The sequence below is a fragment of the Vombatus ursinus genome, unplaced genomic scaffold, assembly GCF_900497805.2.
Source record: "Vombatus ursinus unplaced genomic scaffold, bare-nosed wombat genome assembly UNPS02014778.1, whole genome shotgun sequence".
In the NCBI taxonomy this organism is placed as follows: domain Eukaryota; kingdom Metazoa; phylum Chordata; class Mammalia; order Diprotodontia; family Vombatidae; genus Vombatus; species Vombatus ursinus.
In genome coordinates, this window is record NW_020954556.1 from 52,524,150 (window position 1) to 52,535,503 (window position 11,354).

The 11,354-nt window shown below is 39.6% G+C and overlaps 1 pseudogene; it reads right to left on the reverse strand.

The window, feature by feature from the left end:
* Positions 1 to 10,427: 10,427 nt before the first annotated feature.
* LOC114045194 lies at positions 10,428 to 11,114 on the reverse strand (annotated as a pseudogene).
* Between the last annotated feature and the right edge of the window lie 240 nt (positions 11,115 to 11,354).

Consider the following 11,354-nt stretch of genomic DNA (forward strand, 5'->3'; position numbering starts at 1 on the left):
TGTATCAAAACATTTTAAAAACAAGTTCACATATGCCAGGTTAAGAAACCCACCTTGCCTAAGAGATTATTAGTGCAGTTCAAGTTAATGGCTGTGAGAACCTGAACTAAAAAACCAGATATTCAGACTTTTAACCTTAGAAGATTTGAGTTGAGATTTCATAGTATAATGGATTCCCCAATCCCTCCCAAAACTTATTTTCTAGACTTTAATACTTAAAATCTAAAAGGTGACCTAGATTGTTAATTTAGGGAGGCTGGGGGAACTTCCATTCTGCAATCTCCTTGACCACTCTGTGTACTGCCTAGTCCCTCCTCACCTAGATAAAGAAAGCATTTCCACATCTGGCCCCAAAGTTCCCACCCAGAGCTTCAAATAATCAATCAATAAACATTTATTAATCTCCTACTATGTAACAGGCACATGTTAAGCATTAGGGATACAAAATTTTAAAAAAGGTAAAAGATAAGTCTCTACCCTCAAAGACCTTATAATCTAATGGCTTCAAGCCATCCTTTACCTTTTAGATGCTTCATTTGTTCCTTTCCTAAAGATCACTATGGCTCCAGACTCCTAGAAATCCTATGTAATCTACTAGTCTGCCATTTTTTTCCAAAGCATATTCATTAGTTGGTGAGAATTTTTGATTTTACCCTTCAGAGTAACTAGCCTTTTTTTCCCTTTTTTTAATTAATAAATTTATTTATTTTTAGTTTTCAACATTTACTTCTACAAGATTTTGAGTTCCAATTTTCATTCCATCTCACCCCTCCCCTACCGCAAGATGGCATGCATTCTGAATGCCCCTTCCCCTAGTCTACCTTGCCTTCTATCTCTCCCCCCTTCTCTTATCCCCTTCCCCTTCTCTTTTCCTGTAGGGCAGGATAGATTTCTGTACCCCATTTCCTGTATTTCTTATTTCCCAATTGCACGTGAAAACATTTTTTTAAACATGTGTTTTTAAAACTTTGGGTTCCAAATTTTCTCCCTTCCTCCCTCCCCACCCACAATCATTGAAAAGGCAAGCAACTCAATATAGGTTATACATGTGCAGTTATGCAAAACACTTCCATAGTAGACATGCTGTGAAAAACTAACTCTATTTCCCTTAATCCTATCCTGCCCTCCCCCATTTATTCTATTCTTTCTTTTGACCCTGTCCCTCCTCAGAAGTATTTGCTTCTGATTACCCCCTTTCCCAATCTGCCCTCTTCTCTATCATCCCCCTACTCTCTTGTCCCCTTCCCCTCCTATTTTCCTGTAGGGTAAGACAGATTTCCATAGCCAATTGAGTGTGTATGTTATTCTCTCCTTAAGTCAAATCCTATGAGAATGAGATTCATTCATTCCCTCTCACCTTCCCCCATTTCCCCTCCACTGTAAGAGCCTTTTCTTTTCTGTTTTTTGTGAGATAATTTACCCTGTTCTACTTCTCCCTTTCTCCTTCTCCTAGTATAATCCTCTCTCACCCCTTAATTTTATTCTCCAGATATGACCCCTTCATCTTCAACTCACCCTGTGCCCTCTATCTATCTATCTATCTATCTATCTATCTATCTATCTATCTATCTATCTATCTATCTATCTATCTATTTATCTATCTATATATACATACATATAATTTTTCCCTCCAACTACCCTAATACTGACAAAGGTCTCATGAGTTACAAATATCATCTTTCCATGCAGGAATGTAAACAGTTCAACCTTAATAAGTCCCTTATGATTTCACTTTCCTGTTTACCTCTTCATGTTCCACTTGAGTCTTGTATTGGAAAGTCAAATTTTCTGTTCAGCTCTGGTCTTTTCATGAAGAATGCTTGAAAGTCCTCTATTTCACTGAATGACCATTTTTTCCACTGAAGGATTATACTCAGTTTTGCTGGGTACGTGATTCTTGGTCGCAATCCTATCTCCTTTGCCCTCTGGAATATTATATCCCATGCCCTGTGGTCCCTTAATGTAGAAGCTGCTAAATCTTGTGTTATCCTGATTGTGTTTCCACAATATTTGAATTGTGTCCTTCTGGCTGCTTGCAATATTTTCTCCTTGACCTGGGAACTCTGGAATTTGGCTACAATATTCCTAGAAGTTTTCCTTTGGGGATCTCTTTCAGAAGGAGATCAGTGGATTCTTTCAGTTTCTATTTTTCCTTGATAATATTTTGAAAGATGATGTCTAGGCTCTTTTTTTGATCACGGCTTTCAGGTAGTCCAATAATTTTTAAATTATCTCTCCTGGATCTATTTTCTAGGTCAGTTGTTTTTCCAATGAGATATTTCACATTGTTTTCTAATTTTTCATTCTTTTGGATTTGTTTTACAGTGTCTTGATTTCTCATAAAGTCACTAGCTTCCAATTACTCTATTCTAATTTTTAAGGAAGTATTTTCTTCAGTAAGCTTTTGGACTTCCTTTTCCGTTTGGCCAATTTCGCTTTTTAGGGCATTCTTCTCCTCATTGGCTTTTTGGACCTCTTTTGCCATTTGGGTTAGGCTATTATTTAAGGTGTTATTTTCTTCAGTATTTTTTTGGGTCTCCTTTAGCAAGCTGGTGACTTGTTTTTCATGATTTTCTTGCATCACTCTCAGTTTTTCCTCTACTTCTCTTACTTGCTTTTCAAAATCCGTTTTGAGCTCTTCCAAGGCCTGGGACTGATTCATATTTTTCTTGGAAGCTTTGGATGTAGGAGCTTTGACTTTGTTGTCTTCTTCTGGTTGTATGTTTTGATCTTCTTTGTCACCAAAGTAAGATAATATAGTCTGATTCTTTTTGTGCTGCTTACTCATGATCCCGGCCAATTGCTTGAGTTTTAAACTCTTTGTTAAGGTAAGAGTCTGCTTCCAATGTGGAGAATGTACTGTCCCAAGCTTTGGGGGTTTGTACAGTTGTTTTCAGAGATACTTCTAGGGACCTGTAAATTTTCAGTTGTTCCAAGGTGGTATGATAAGGAGAGAGGTGTTTCCTCTCCACAGCCACAACAAGCTCCACCACACCAGCGCTCTTCCTTGCCCCAGGACCTCCCCTCAGAACTGTGACCCAGATCCAAGCATGGGCAGAGCAAGAGATTCCTGCCTCAGCTCTGGCAAATAGATCCCTGCAATCTCCCTCTTATCAGCCACTGGATTCCCCCTCAGTCTGTGGGCCAGAAGCTCAGGAGGCAACCGCTGCCCCAGAGGCCACAGTCAGGACTTATGGCTAAGACCTAGCTCCTTCTCTCATCACAGTCACAAACTTTTCCCACTGACCTTCTCAGCTGTCTTTGGCATTCGTGGGTTGAGAAGTCTGGAAACCTCCACAGCTGTCTGCAATTCAGTCCTCTGACGCTTGCTCCAACTTCGCTGCAGCCTATGCGCCCAAGCTGAACTGTGCTCCTCTCCCCACTCGGAGCAATATACCCTTCTGATCAACCATCCAGGTTGTCTTGGGCTGGAAATTTGTTTCACTCTGTCTTTTTGTGGGTTCTGCTGCTTTAGAATTTGTTTAGAGCCATTTTTTAACAGGTATTTGGAGGGGTTTGGGGAGAGCTCAAGCAAGTCACTGCTTTCACTCTGCCATCTTGGCTCCACTGCCGAAACTAGCCTTTTTTATATACCATGCTAACTCAACATCTCAGCAGTCAGTGTGGTTCAGTGATGGATTTGAACTCAGAGGATCTAAAATTTTCATTTTCGAAATCACTACCTAACTTTGGACAAGCCCCTTAACATCTTAGACTCTCAGTTTCCCAATCTCTAAAATTTGACAAGTAGGTGATAATCTTTAAGGTCCCTTCCAAAGATAAATCTATGACCAATAGTGGATGTAAGAAGGGTCACATCTTAGAGAAATGAATAGTCTGGTCATAGGTGAGAGGTGAGCTATAAGGCTGGTAATTTAGGGTTGAACTCAAAATTTTTAAACCCCTAGGCTCTATCCATTTTCATAAGACCCAATTTAGTTCACCCAAAGTCACATTTATAGAATAGGGAAAGGGTTGCAGAGATGAAAGATAAGAGCAGCTGGCACAAACAACAGAGATGGAGACAATAGAGGTAAAACTCAGTTAGCTTAACCCTCTCCCCTCCATTCCTCTACCATAACTTTTAGAACCTACACAACATTACAGGTGGCATGGGGTTAGGGTTGGTGCTAGAATTGAGCCAGCCCAAAAGGAAGAAATGGTTTATTAAGTTTGTTTAGTGAGCATGACCAAGACAAGCTGCTGTGGATATCCAGGCAGAAACTTTCCCTTCCCAGGGGAGAGGGCCACAAAGATCATTCTTTTATATATGTATATATGTGTATGTGTATACACACATCTGTATCCTAGCCCCCAGAAAGAATCAGCAAAGGCCAGGACTTACCCATTGTATCCCATTTTCTTCCCGAGTCCTTATACTCAACTAAAATAGCCAACGTAAACATCTTTTTAAAAGTAAAGATCAACCAGCTTCTGATATTTCATGTTTGGAGGATATGGGGTGTGTTGTCCATCTTCTTCAAACATGGTTATGTGTATACTAATATACACCTGTTAGCATAAAGCATACACCTGTCCTTTAAACTGCATATTCTATCAGATACAATCACCCTATTATACTGTTTTCCCTATTATCATGAACCATACATTGTAGAGGATTGCATTGTGAGCATAATGTGTTCTTATATGCTGGGTCTAAACAAAATTTATCAACAAAAATGCATAAATAAATGTTAACAGTGATTGTAAAAAATGTTTTTTTCCCTTAATTTTTGCTGTATTAATAAAAAGTACGTATTACTGGGCAATTTCATAGGGAAAATTAGAAATGTATAGGTATCAAACTCCCTCCCTTCCAACCTTAATGTTATTTGCTTTATCATGCATGATATTCACCAAATGGCCAGTATTTCAAACTCTTAACAGAGTTGGGGTCAGATAAGCCTGTTAGATTTACCAAGTTGTTGGTTTTTTTAATCAAATGGTGGTTTTCCATTCTTGCTTGTGTGTGTGGGGAAGGGGTGTTTGTGTTGGGGGAAGGGAATGGCGTGAAGAGGCAACACAATATAGTTCTGTAGAAAACCTCATTTTTGTCTGTCTCTACCAGCATATCTGTTTTTTTCCTCTGAGTTATAAGCAGACCAGGGTCTACATAGCCTGAATTTAATTTTGGTTTTTGCTTCATGCAGGTTATCCCCTAAAATGTTAGATTTTAGTTTCCTTTTCCCAAACAAAAGTCTCCCCTGATAATATTACTTATTAAATATTTCTATTTAAATATTTCTATTTAAATTTCTACACAAAAGATTTTTTTTCAAAGCCCATAGCTCTTTTCTCTCAGTTTTCCAGGGCTATGTCTGCTCCCTTTTAAAGTCCAACTCCAAAAATGTAGCTTATGTATGTACCAACCATGACTCAACTGAATGTCCCCCAAACCCCATGATTCCTTCAATCATGGGCAAGCAATGTGGTAGTAATGAACCAAGTGCTCAGGGCAAGGGTACTTCTTCACACCCCATCAAGGAAATATCACCAAAGTGATTCCAAATATGGTATCAGTAAAGATGTTTATACCCTCTATAGTAAGGGTTCTTAACCTTTTTGTGTGATGGACCCCATTGACAGTCTGGTAAAACCTCTGGGACGCCCTTGATTGCAAAGGAAACCAATTTTATTTAAATAAGTTATCAAAATATCTCCAAAAACAAAAACAAATTCATGGACCTTAGGTTAAGAATCCTTGCTCTACAGGGAGACATCTTCAATGGCCTCATCTTTCAAAAATGTCAATCTTAATATACATCCACATGCATCTGTCTTTCTCTGAGACCCAATGAGTCTGAGCCACCTGTCTAGTCTGTCAGAGAGCATCTGTTATAGGCAGGGACCAGACAATTTTTCTTTTATGAATTCTCTCTGGGACATCTAAATCCTTCCTTACGAGAGGAAGTAATCAAGGTTGGGAGTATAGAGAGAGATGGAGTGAAAGCATCCTCTGCAAAGAAGTCTTCCTTAACCAGGAGAAGGAATAACTCAGTCCTTTTAAATACATTTTTAGAAAATCCCTGTGTCTAAAACCACAGCACAGGTCATAATCTACCCATATGTTAAGACCCAGACCAAAAGCTACTTCCATTCAACATTTAGATCATTTAGAGCTTGAAGGGGGACTTAGATCTAGTTCAACTCCTCATTTTACAGATGAGGAAACTAAGACCCAGAAAGTTGAAGTGACCTACCCAAAGTCACATGGATTACAGGTATTGAGCTGGGATTCAAACTCAGTTCTTCTGTCTCTAAAAGTGTTGCTTCCTTTATACTATCCTTTCAACAAACATTTATTGTGTCCACTAAAAGAGAAGGGCATTGGTTATGCTAGGCTAAGCTCTGATGATAGGACCAGAAAATCATGAATATAGAGGTTAAAAAAAAACCCTATGCTTTAAGAAGTTTCTTTTAAATAGAAGAGGAAAGAGTAGAAGGGACCATGTAGGAGGCTTTTATGGTCATCTACACAAAAGGTGATCAGAATCTGAACTAGGGTGATGCCTAAGAGTGAAGAGAAGGGAAGATGGTTGACAAGATTTTTGACTGAATAGATAGGGGATGGGGGAGGAGTGAGGGAGAGCAAAGAAATAAAAATGGCTCTTATGTTATGAACACGGACGACAGGAAAGATGATGATGTTTTCAACAGGAAGAAGGAAGTTTGGAGAACGTGTACTTTTATGCGAGAAGATAAATTCTCTTTAGGACCAATAACATGACATAAACACAAAGCAGTTTAGACAAAGAGACCCAACTGGACAATCTGTCAGTCAGTCAAAAGTAAACATTTATTAAGCACCTACTATGTGTCAGGCACTGTGTTAAGTTCTGGGTGATATAAAGCTAGAGTTTCTGGGTGGTACTATGTACAGAGCACTGGGGCTAGAATCAGGAAGAACTTGGTTCAAATCTGGCTTTAGACACTTACCAGCTATGTGACTCTGGGCAAGTCCCTTAACCTCTGTTTGTCTCAGTATCCTCATCTGTAAGTTGGGGAAGATACTAGCTTATCTCCCAAGGTCATTATGAGAATCAAATGAGATAATAATTGTTAAGTGCTTAGCATAGTGCCTGGTACATAGTAAGTACTATATAAATGTTATATAATGAAAGGAAAAATACAGTCCCAGTTCTCAAAGAGCTCCCAGTCTAAAGGGAGAGATAGTATGCAAACAACTATGTACTAACAAGTTATGAGAGAGAAAGTTTGGGAAGAAAGGTTTCACTTTCAGCTAGGAAGTAGGGAGGTTAAGGAGACAGCAGGAATGTGGATATGGTTTTCATGAATGAGAGAGCTTGGGAGAAGACATTAATGCTCATTTTACTTAAAAAAAAAAAAAGATGGATAGAAAAAAGATGATTTGAACAGAGATCAGGTGCTGGGACAGTACATCCCATCTTAGAAAGGACTTCACAGATTTTCAGAGACTTCTGTCTCTAAACCTGGGCCAAGACCACACCTTTTGCTAATTTCCTTCCACTGCTCTGCTCCACTCCTTTGTTTGAGAGGAGCCACTTCATTAGCATGTAACAATGGAAAGAGGAAGGTGCCATCCAGCTTTCCAGATTTCCATTGTACAATTTAAGGGCTTGGCAATCCTAGAGCTACTCCATTATCATTGGTATTAGTTGGAGTTAATGTTCTTTTGTTAAAGCACAAAGGTTTGGACCTCTTTTCCCTCCTTCCCTCTTTTACTAAGTCTAAACTAGCCCGAGAATAAATTCCTGGCCTCAATTCCCCTCACCCACTCTAATGGGAGCTGCTTCCCAAAAGTTCTAGAACCTGATATGTACAGAAGTCCAGTATTAATCTACCTTTTTCACAATATAGTAACCTTACAATATTACATAGCTAACATAACTACCATCAATATAGCACTTTAAAGTTTGAAAAACATTTTCCTTATCTATCCTCACAACAACCTTATGAAATAGATGCTGTTATTTATTTCATTATTAAAACGAGGAAAGCAAAGGTTAAATGATTTGCTCGGGATCATATAGCTAATAAATGTGTAAGGTAGAATTCACACTCATGTTTCATGACTCCAGGTCCACTCCATCTATTATAACACCTAACAACCAAATCCTTTATAATAAAACAACACACATAATATAATATATAATACAGTAAACAATAGATATAATATATCCTTTAAGATATATTGTTCCATATATCTTTAAAAGGACATGCATGCAGATTTCATTAACCAGAATTCCCATCATAAGTATTTTAAGTCACAAATTCACTTTGAGGTCACCAATCTTTCCCTGATTGCTATTTTTATCATATGCAGTGAGTGTGTCTGGTGCCTCCTGTTTCCTATGAGACAGCTAGCCAAACCATTGCTGTTATGATGGGAAATGAGAAAACTGGGGAGACACCACTGTTCAAGGTCAGCTTTTAGCAGCTTTCCCATCAAACAGGCATTGCTAGGCAAGGAAATCACAGCTGTAGTACTTAAAATTTTGCAAAGCACTTTGCATACTTATTTGAGCCATTCTCCTTATAAAGATTAAGAAATTGAGATTCACAGCTTGAGAGGTGCCCATAGTGAGATAAATTGGAATTCAGGTCTTCCAGACTTTAGGTCTAGCACAGAACGCTGCCCCTCTCTCTCAAGGCCCATGACTGCATAGTATTTAATGTTCATTCCTGCTCCTTCTTCCCCTTCAAAGCTGGAGAGCTGGTTCTCTGCAACTTATGGTGGTACAAAAATGAAAAATAAAAGGAAGTTGCTGAAGCTTCAGGACAAGTTACATCTATGAGTACATGAGACTAAAGGATCATTATACTTCCAAACTGGAAGTAGATTTTGGGCACTGTGGTATGTTTTCTTATACCATAGACATCCCCTATCTCTACTCTGTTAGCGCCAGGGAATAAATATGCTTGAAGGCAAGGAATGAAGGTTGTTTATCTTTTGTAATAAGCATTTAAGGAGTCTAAGCAAAGATGACAATATGAAAGGGTCCAATCAAGTTCTCCCCAGAAGTACCTCAAGAATGATAGAACGTAGTGCCATATGAAGCAGATGATTAAGAAGCCTATAGAGGAACATCAGTAAGCTTCTTCATCCCATCTGGGACCACATTGAAGCCCAAAGTTGATGCCTTTCCTGGTGGTGATTGGGGTGTGGGGGGTGCTCCTCTATATACTAGGAGACAGAGCCAAAGCCAAAAGTTATTGCTCTGGGTCTGGACCAGGAGACAGAGCCTTAAGATAAAGATTATTATTGCATGAGGGAAGGAGGCCCCTGGAAGGCAGGGTAGGGGAGGAGGAGTTGAGCCAGGACACAAACTGAAACCACAAGTCTGGTAGGAAATTGTGGTAAGGAGTAGGATTGGATTATGAAAAGAATGAAAATCCTAGAACAAGATGAATAATATCTATTCTTTGCCTTCAAGCATGTTACAATACTTACTTCTTCCCTAGTGCTAATAGAAGATGTAGAAGGCTGCATAGGATGTTCAGGGAGGACTAGCATCTCTGGTGTGAGGACTTACCAAGCTCTGTTCAGGGCTGTCTCTGTTGTTGACCTGTCACCTAACTCTCACCTTTGGTTCCAAGAAGTTATAGCATGTGCGATGGCCACAGTCTGGTAAAACCATCTTGGCAGATGGGCTAAACCACGCTGAGGGTAACCAAGCAGCCTCAGACCCATCTGTGAGTTAGAGGGATGTCTACCCCAAGCATGTGAAGACTTCCCTGGTGGAATGGCCAGTTGAGAAAAATTTGTTCCAAAGGCCATGACGGCAGCTGAATCAGGTGCTGTGGAGTGCTTAGTACATCAAAGACGCCAAGGTCATCCACTGCATCTTGAGCCATCCCTAGCTGTCTTGATTCTGTCCTGCCACTTGACTGTGATGACTCTGGAGGACAGAGTGAGGCCGATGACTTTGTGCAACTCTGCCTCACAAATCCAATGTTATACACGAATCAAAAGACATCACCCATACCATTTTACCTGTCTCAAAGTCCTGTGGTGACAGGCAAGTGACAAAGCAGCAGGTGCAGATACACTGGCAGCTATAGTCACAACCCTTTACACAGGTGGCCAAGGCCTGTGGTCAAGGGTTGTTTCTCACTGGAAGCAGCGGGGGAATTCAGCAGCCCCCTAGGTGTCTGAGGAACCTTTTTTTTTTTTGCACTCTAAGGTTTATTTTGCTCTAAATTTGGCTCTAAATATGTAATAAAAAATTTTTAAACCTGTGATTCTATGTCCCTAAATAAGATGAAGTTCTAATCAAACTAAGTTTTATAATAAGCAAAGTGAAGATCAGGTTTTTTCTGATTTATAACAAGATCTATAGGGAGACATTGTATTTACTAGTTATTGAACCTAGAAATGCTGTAGGAGCACAAACTGGTATTTTTGTGGGCATGGGTAAAGGTCAACTAATACAACAGTAGAGTGTTTAAGAAGCAAGCCTTTTTTCCAAATTAAATAACTTCTTCACAGCTTCAAGATTTGCTTCATCCATTGGCTTCCTTATTGGACTACCAGGCTGAAGGAATTTGTGAATCCTGGGGAGTTTGCTGATTGCAGCTTTGAACTCCTGCAGTTTAGGAAATGCTGAGAGAACACCAGACTTGCATTCTTCAACCATTAAGATGAGTTCAAATAGAAAGATGTCTGCCCAGGTCAGCTGGTTGCCAACAAGATAATTTTTCCTTTGGTCTTTTAATGCCTTCTCATACACTGAGAGGAACCTTTGAGTGGCTTTCTCAGCAACGAAGCTAAGACTCTTTTCCCAGTCTTCAGGCAAAGCAAATGGCACTAACATAATTAAGTCTCTCAGCTCTTTCATTCCTTCCATATACATGTTAATAAGGACTTGTTCCTTCAGGTCCTTCCCATACAAGTTGTATTTTGCAGCTATATATCTTAGGATGGCTCTGGTTTGTACCATCTTCACTCCATCAATTTCAACCATTGGCACTTGTTGATACATTAGTTTCCCATCCTGAATTAAATTCTGAACTTCTTCAGCTGTTTCCAAAAGCACTTCTTCAAACTCCACACCAGCAGCTGCCAAGAGCCAGCACACCCATTCCATTCTGTCTCTTCCATCAAAGTAATACAGTTTGGCCTTCCCAGCCATGATTCTCAATTCCTTGTTTTCTGAAAAACAAGAGAGAACAAACAATCTGACCAGGACCTCAAGAGACAAGCTTCCTTTTCATAGCCTTGTCTGCAATGGGGACACAAGAGGAAAGTGCAAACATTAACTGGCAATCTGAGGAGCCTTTTAAGGATCACACTGCTCACCTCCTGTGTGAGGAAGGGGCTAGAGAAGGTGCCCTAAAAATTGTCTGCTTATTCAACTCTGACCTGATTACCA